This window comes from Felis catus, chromosome A1, assembly GCF_018350175.1.
Source record: "Felis catus isolate Fca126 chromosome A1, F.catus_Fca126_mat1.0, whole genome shotgun sequence".
Classification (NCBI taxonomy): domain Eukaryota; kingdom Metazoa; phylum Chordata; class Mammalia; order Carnivora; family Felidae; genus Felis; species Felis catus.
Genome location: NC_058368.1, coordinates 56,307,207 through 56,316,646, shown reverse-complemented (window position 1 = coordinate 56,316,646; position 9,440 = coordinate 56,307,207).

The following is a 9,440-nucleotide window of genomic DNA, read 5'->3' as shown; positions in this document are numbered from 1 at the left end:
AAACACTCTTTTTACCTCTAAATCCATGGAGGCCTATGAAATACTTTACTCCACAGCTACTGAAATAACATCTTGTTCTTCATAAGCAAGGGCATTTGATTTTTCTCCTTTTGAGAAAACCAATAGAGGCTTGACTCTAAAAAGTTCTGCTTTACACAATTTTTTTTTATAGTGGTTACAAACATGTGCAACAATAACAGGGTAAGTGTAATATCTAAGTTAGGGCAGTTGGGGATGATTTGCTGTGTACTTTAAGGATTAGATTTTATATTTCCATTAGAGAAGACAACAACTTGTTCCACTCAGCATATAAACTTTGTTATTCCAAATAATGATCAAACTGGCCTAAAGCCAGAAAGCGTAAAGTCAGACAGCAAAACAGAAAATATCTTATAAACAAAGTACCAATGGAAGACAAGAATTGGTATCCAGGATCAGGAATAATAAAGTCTTGATGATTTGGCAATAAAAAAGCTTACTGATACTGATCTTAGGAGGGGACAGGATTCAATTACAGGACTGCATTTTAGTCACATAAAATATTATTTTTATTTTGCGATAAGCCTGTGTATTTACATGGAAAAATATGGTTTGCAAACAAACAGGAGAAAGAGACAGGACTGCCGTGTGTGATACTTTTTTTGTTCTTCTCAAGTCACAACTTCTAAAAAACAAGTAAGCATTGGTAAAGAAAGATATTGGAACCAAGTAAATTAAACATTTCTAATTTCAATTCCTTTGCCCAGACAGAAGAGTTTAGAGATGCAAAATGCTTTATGAACTAGTACCAGAACAGTGACTATCCATATTTTCTTTTGCCTTTCCTTATGCAAGTTATGGCTCACCTTTGCTATAAATACAAAGACTAATTAGAATCAACATTAGCCCCCAGTGTCCATACAGTTATGCAGGAGACATAAGACAAGCAACTAAAAAGTATAGCATAAAATTTAATTAGTGGTTGAGGGATTACAAATATTTTATGAGTCAATCTATTCTGGGAAAGGCAACCAGAAGTATTTTATCAGATGAAAAGGCATTTGTATTAAGCTTTGAGTTAAGACTAGGATTTCAAACATTTGAAACGAGGACGAGGTGAATAAAAATAAGAATGGAACACAGAGAATTAGAGATATTTCTATAAAAAGAACTTAAAGACAGGAAAGGCCAACACTTGGCCCACATTCAACAAGTGAGTTGAATTAATGACAGTACAGCACAACTGATTTATATGATCAGAACTCAAGTAAAGAAAACATATTTGAGCAACGGCTGAAGAATCCATGACTGGTGCATAGAACACAGCACAGAGTCGTTCACATGAGACGTGGTTGAATTGAAATAAGGCAGTGGAAAAGAAGATGAAGACACAGATGTAAGAAATATAGAGGAGGGCATAATTCATAGTATTTTGCGACCTATCAAAAGTAGGTCAAAGAAGGGAACTTGAATGTAAAGATGGGACAAAGATGACTGAATTTTAAGTCAAGTTTCCTGGGCACTAATATAGAGAAGAAAGCTGTGTATGAGGTGATGGAATTTATGGTTAGGAAATCTTGGCTCTTATTTGCAGCTGGGTGCCCAGCATATGCTAGAATATACCTATAAATAAATGTAATATAAAGTAATATCTAGTTGCCAAAGAGTATAATAGTACATACATTCAAGATGCTAGTACTATTATAGTTATTCTTAATTATTTTTAACATTTTGATTTAGTTTTCATTACACACTTACATTATACATATTAAATAATATATAGCATTTGCTCCTCACCTCTTCCTGCATACCATCCTTAGTAGTAAAATGAAAATTAAGTAAGAAACAGTGAAATAGCACCTGTCCCTAAGTAAATGAATAAAATCAAATTTTTCTCTAGAGCATATCTGATAAGCCAGCAAAACCAGATGCTTTGGTTACAAGATTCTAGTGGATTAGTATCTGGCACATGGAGAGCACGCAATAAATGTTTAGCTCTTATCTGGCCTACAAAACAAATATGGTTTTACAGATAATCAAATCTATCTTAATTTATATAGAATTTGCTTTCTGTAATACTTCAATTAACTTTTTATTCAATGCCTATAAATATATAAGTATTTAAGATATCATTTCATTTTACTAATAGAGCATGGTTTCCGTTAATAACCACCAGTAGTTGAATATAGAAAGTAATATTTACTTTTATTAGTAAGCTATCATGTCAGTGCAAGAATTTTTTTCTTAGATATTCTGTTAATATTCTCAATTGCATAACTACCACTAGAGTTAATACTCTAACTTTGTAAAAAATATATAACATAAAAAAGAGAACTAATTTCACAGTGCTATTAGACTTTTTTGTTCTTTGTCATTTGAAACAATAAAATTCCTGGGTCTTCTAGAGAAATAGATGAGGAAATTATCCAGATCATCCACCTAAAATACTCAAATGCAAATTGATAACACTTACTCCAGGTGATAAATTACATAATGCAAGATTAAAACAATAAAAGAAGTGTGAATTCCAAAAATTTAAATCTGACTATTATTCCTGTATCTTACTATATTTTTTTGCACATTGTATATGAGGTACAAAGTAGAAAATCATATTAAGGCAAACAAAATTTTTACATATTACATAGTTAATGAGTATTAAGTCTAATATTAAGAATAAAATAAAACAAAAAAGTTATAATGAAAAATAAGTAAAAAAATGAAGATATGCCTTACTTGATGAAGATGAGAAAACATTCCCTTACCACGTACATGATTATTTATGTAGAAGTATGATATATCTATAAATTATAAGTCCATTATTTGACAAACTAATAAGTTTTAAAATATAATTATAAACAACATATAATGGAAAGATGAAAAGTTAGAGGCTGATTTTAAGTGGGGGTTTTATTTTAAAAGCATTTCAATAAATTAGGTTTGAGCTGTTTTGAAAAAAAATGCATATTTACATAAAAAACATATTGTAAGTGGAGGAGTAAAGAGAAAGAGTTCAAAAAGCATTTTGAGGACTGATCTTGTTTAGAACAGCTGTTTCCAAAACTGTGAGATTGTCAAAATCACATGGGATAATGTTTAGAATTACAGATTCCCTAACACTAAGCCAAATATACTAAGTAACAATCTCCAGTGTTAGGCAGAAGGGGACCAAGTGGATGAATGGGTTGGTTGACTTTAAACAGTGGCTGGGAACACTGTGTGTGTGTGTGTGTGTGTGTGTGTGTGTGTTGGTTTTTTTTTGTTTGTTTTTTAGAGAGAAAGTGCACGTGAGTGGGGGAGGGGAGCAGAGGGAGAGAGGGGGAGAGAGAAAGAGAGAGAGAGAGAGAGAGAGAGAGAGAGAGAGAGAGAGAGAGAGAGAATCTTAAGCAGGCTCCATGCTCAGTGTGGAACCCTGTGTGGGGCTTGCTCTCATGACCTCGGGATCATGACCTGAGCCCAAATCATGAATTGGACACTCAATCAATTGAGCCACCCACACACACCTATTTTGTTTGGTTTTAAATTTCATGAGTAAACTCAAACTGTTTGGGTAAGAAAATTTTAATATGAAAGTTTTATTTTATAAAGATAATTCTGATTAAAATGGATATGATTTAGGAAGAGTTAAGATGGTAGAGAAGTAGGAGAACCCTGGGCTTTCCTTGACCCTCAAACACAGCTGTATTGAGGTCAGATGACTTGGAACAGCCAGGAAATTGATTGAGGATTGACAAAGGATATCCATGGTTAGAGGGAGACACTGTGGTAGGTGTGAGGCTTATTTTAACAAACAAATCAAAGCACACCTCATCACAGGCCCAAACAGTCCCCACAGCAAGCAAGAAGGAGCTCTGTAGAGGACTGATCAGTGGGAAAGAGCAGCCAAAATACAACAGCAGAGTGTACACTGCATACACCAGACACACTTCCTGAAGTGCCAGACCCTGGACAGTGTGACCCATTTTTAATATAGAATTACTTTGAGGTGAAGTAAACATAAAAAGCTTTCAAAACCTGGAAAAGACAGAAACCATGGCAAAATAACAAGACAGAGGAATTCTCACCAAAAGAAAGGTCAAGAAGGCAAGTCTGGGTGACTCAGTCAGTTAAGTGTCTGACTTTGGCTCAGGTCATGATCCCACAGTTTGTGAGTTTGAGATGTGTGTTGTGCTCTGTGCTGACAACCCATAGCTTGGAGCCCGCTTCCAGTTCTCTGTCTTTTTCTCTCTGCCCCTCCACTGCTCATGCTCTGTCTTGCTCTCTCTCAAAAACAAATAAACATTAAAAATAATATTTTAAAAAAAAGGTCAAGAAGAAATCACAGGCAGGAACTTGGTCAAAACAGATGGAAATAATATATCTGAACAAGAATTTAGAACAACAGTCATAAGACTACTAACTGGGCTTGAAAAAAGCATTAAAAAAAAAAAAACAGAGAAACCCTTATTGTGGAGATCAAAGACCGAAAAATTAGTCAGAATAAATAAAAAATTTTATACCTGAGAAGCCACACTGACAGGATATATTCAAAAACGAGGATTAAAGAAGTAGAGGAGAGAATAGGTGACATAGAAAATAAAATTATGGAAAATAATGAAACTGAAAAGAAGAGGAAAAGAAAACTATTAGTTCAGGAAGGTAGACTTAGGGAGGGAATTCAGCGATTCCATCAAGTGAAATGGTATCCGTATTGTAGGAATCCCAGAAGGAGAGTGGGAACACGGGACAGAAGGCTTATTTGAACAAATTATAGCTGAGAACTTTGCTAATTTGGGGAAGGAAATGGGCATTCAAGTCCAAGAGGCACAGATAACTCCCCTCGAAATCAACAAAAACAGATCAATACTATGATGTAGCATAGTGAAACTTACAAAATAGAAAGATAAAGAGAGAATTCTTTTTTTTTAAATTTTTTTTTCAACGTTTATTTATTTTTGGGACAGAGAGAGACAGAGCATGAACAGGGGAGGGGCAGAGAGAGAGGGAGACACAGAATCAGAAACAGGCTCCAGGCTCTGAGCCATCATCAGCCCAGAGCCCGAAGCGGGGCTCGAACTCCCGGACCGCGAGATTGTGACCTGGCTGAAGTCGGACGTTTAACCGACTACGCCACCCAGGCGCCCCAAGAGAGAATTCTTAAAGCAGCGAGGGGCAAAAGGTCACTAACCTACAAGGGTAGACACATAAAATTAGCAGTAGGCCTGTCCATCGCAACTTGGCAGGCCAGAAGGGAGGGGCAGGAAATAGTCAATGGGCTGAATGGGAAAAATATGCAGCCAAGAATTATTTGTCCACCAACACTGCCATTCAGAATAGAAAGAGAGAGAGAGAGTTTTCCAGACAAACAAGAACTAGAGGAGTTCATGGCCACTAAACCAGCCCTGAAAGAAATTTTAATGGGACTCTTTGAGTGAAGGAAAAAAAAATACCAAAGCAACAAGGACTACAAACAACCAGAGAACATTGCCAGAAATGAGAACTCTATGGGTAACACAATAGCACTAAATTGACATTCTTCAATAATCCCTCTGAATGTAAATGTACTGAATACTTCAATCAAAAGACGTAAGGTATTCGAATGGATAAAAAAAATCCGTCTATATTCTTCCTACAAGAGACTCACTTTAGACCTAAAGACACAAGCAGATTGAAAGTGAGGGGATGAAGAACCATCTATTATACTAATGGACATGAAAAGAAAGCTGGAGTATCTACACTTACATCAGACAAACTAGATTTTAAGCCAAAGACTGTAGGGATGCCAGGGTGGCTCAGTCAGTTAAGCGTCTGACTCTTGATTTTGGCTCAGGTCATGATCTTACAGTTTCATGAATTTGAGTCCCATGCCAGGCTCTGCACTGACACTGCAGAGTCTGCTTGGGATTGCCCCCAGCCCCCCTGCCTCTCCCCTGCTTGAACTCTCCCTCTGTCTCTTTCAAAATAAATAAATAAATGAAAAAAATAAAAATAAATAAAAAATAAACCAAAGACTGTTTCAAGAGATGAAGAAGGGTATTACATAATAATTAGAGGGTCTATCCACCAAGATCTAACCATTGTAAACATTTATGCCCCCAACGTGAGAGAGGCCAAATATATAAATCAATTAATAACAAACATAAAGAAACTCATTGATAATAATACAATAATAGTAGGGGACTTAAATGTCCCACTTACCAACAATGGACATATAGTAAGCAAAAATACAAGAAGGAAACAATGGCTTTGAATGACACTCTGGACCAGATGGACTTAGCAGATATATTTAGAACATATCATCCTAAAGCAGCAGAATACAAATTCTTCTCTAGTACACATGAAACATTCTCCAGAGAAGATCATACACCAGGTCACAAATCAGCCCTTGACAAATCCAGAAAGATCAAGATCATACCATGCACATTTTCAGATCACAACACTATGAAACTTGAAGTCAACCACAAGAAAAAATTTGGAAAGCCCTCAAATACAGGTAAGTTAAAGAACATCCTACTAAAGAATAAATGGGTTAACCAGGGGATTAAATAAGTAATAAAAAAAAATAGATGGAAGCCAATGAAAATGAAAACATGACAGTCCCAACCCATTGGGATTCAGCAAAGGCAGTCCTAAGAGAAAAGTATATAGCAATTCAGGTCTATCTCAAGAAGCAAGAAAGATCCCAAAGACTCAATCTACCCTTACATGTAAGAGACCCAGAAAAGGAAGAGCAAATAAAGCCTAAAAGCAGCAGCAGAAGAAAAATAATAAACATTACAGCAAAAAAAATGATATAGAAACAAACAAACAAATAAAAACCAGTAGAAGAGATCAACAAAACTAAGAGCTAATTCTCTGAAAGAGTGAACAAAATTGATAACCCCTAGCTGGGCCTATCAAAAAGAAAAGAGAGAGGACCCAAATAGATAAAATCATGATTAAAAGAGGAGAGATCATAACCAACACCACAGAAATAAACAATTATAAGAGAATACTATGAAAAATTATATGCCAACAAACCAGGTAATCTGGAAAAAATGGAAAAATTCCTATAAGCTCACAAACTACCAAAACTGAAACAGGAAGAAATAAAAAATTTAAAAGACCCATAAGCAACAAAGAAATTGAATCTGTAATAAAAAATCTCCCAACAAACAAGAGTCCTGGGCCATACGGCTTCCCAGAGGAATTCTACCAGACATGTAAAGCATGAGTTAATACCTGTTCCTCTCAAACTGTTTCAAAAAAATAGAAATAGAAGGAAAACTTCCAAACTAATTGTATGAAGCCAGCACCACCTTGATTCCAAAATCAGACAAAGACCTCACTAAAAAAAAGGATTATAGGCTAATATCCCTGAAGAACATGAATGCAAGCAACAATTATGAACAAGGTACTAGCAAATCAGGGGCACCTGGGTGGCTCAGTTGATTAAACATCTGACTTTGGCTCAGATCATGATCTCATGCCTTGTGGATTTGAGCCCTGCATCAGTTTCTGTGCTGACAGCTTGGAGCCTGAAGCCCGCTTTGGATTCTGTGTCTCCCTCTCTCTCTGCCCCTCCCCTGCTCGTGTTCTGTCTCTCTCTCTCTTAAAAATAAAATAAACATTAAAAAAATTTGTTTTAAAAATAATTGCAAGTCAAATTCAACAGTACATCAAAAGAATTATTTACCATGATCAAGTGGGATTTATTCCTGAGCTGCAGGGCTAGTTTGATATTCACAAATCAATGTGATACACCACATTAGTAAAAGAAAGGATAACCATATGATCCTGTCAATAGATGCTGAAAAGGCATTTGACACAATACAGCATCCATTCTTAATGAAAATCTTCAACAAACAGAATGGAGGATATTTTAACATCATAAAGGCCATAAATGAAAGACTCAGAGCTAGTATCATCCTCAATGGGCAAAAACTGAGCCTTTCCCCTACAGTCAGGAATAAGACAAGGATGTCCGTTTTCACCATTACTATTTAACATTGTACTAGAAGTCTTAGCCTCAGCAATCAGACAACAAAAAGAAAAAAGGGCATCCAAATTGGCAAGGAACAAGTCAAACTTTCACTATTTGCAGATGACTCTTTGTAGAAAACCCAAAAGTCTCCAATAAAAATTGCTAGAACTAAATATATGAACTCGGCCAAGTTGCAGAATATAAAATTAACATACAGAAATCTGTTACATATCTATACACTAGTAAAGAAGCAGCAGGAAAAGAAATCAAGGAATCGATCCCATTTGCAATTACATGAAAAACAATAAGATACCTAGGAATAAACCTAACTAAAGAGGTAAAAGATCTACACTCTGAGAATTATAGAACACTTATGAGAGAAATTGAAGAGGACACAAAGAAATGGAAAAGCATTCCATGCTCATGGATTGGAAGGAAAAAATTGTTAAAATGTCTATACTACCCAAAGAAATCTACACATTTAATGCAACCTTATCAAAATACCACCAGTAAATATATATATATATATATATATATATATATATATATATATATATATATATTTATTTATTTATTTATTTATTTCAGAGCTAGAACAAACAATCCTAAACTTTGTATGAAACCACAAAAGACCTTGAATAGACAAAGAAATCCTGAAAAAGCAAAACAAAACTGGAGACATCACGATTCCAGATTTCAAGTATATTACAAAGCTGTAGTCATCAAGACAGTATTATACTGGCACAAAAACAGACACATGGATCAAGAAACAGAATAGAAAACCCAGAAATGCACCCACAACTATATGGTCAACTCATCTTCAACAAAGTAGGAAAGAATATCCAATGGAAATAAGATAGTCTCTTCAAAAACTGGTGATGGGAAAAATGGATGGTGACATGCAGAAGAATGAAACTGGACCATTTTCTTATGCCATACACAAAAAATAAATTCAAATGGATGAAAGACCTAAATGTGAGACAGGAAACCATTAATATCTTAGAGGAGAACACAAGCAGCAACCTCTCTGACATCAGCTGGAGCAACTTCTTACTGAACACATCTGTGAAGGCAAGGGAAACAAAAGCAAAAATGAACTATTGGGACTTGACCAAGATAAAAAGCTTCTGCACAGCAAAGGAAACAACCAACAAAACTAAAAGGCAGTCTACAGAATGGGAGAGGATATTTGCAAATGATGTATATGATAAAGGGTTAGTATCCAAAATCTATAAAGAATTTATCAAACTCCACACCCAAAAAACAAATAACCCAGTGAAGAAATGGGCAGAAGACATGAATATACATTTTACAAAGAAGACATCCAGATGGCTAACAGACACATGAAAAGATGCTCAACATCACTCATCATCAGGGAAATACAAATCAAACCCATGATGAGATACCACCTCATACCTGTCAGAATGGCTAAAATTAACAACATAAGAAACAACAGATGTTGGCAAGGATGTGGGAAAAGGGGAACCCTCTTGCACTGCTGGTGGGAATGCAAGCTGGTGCA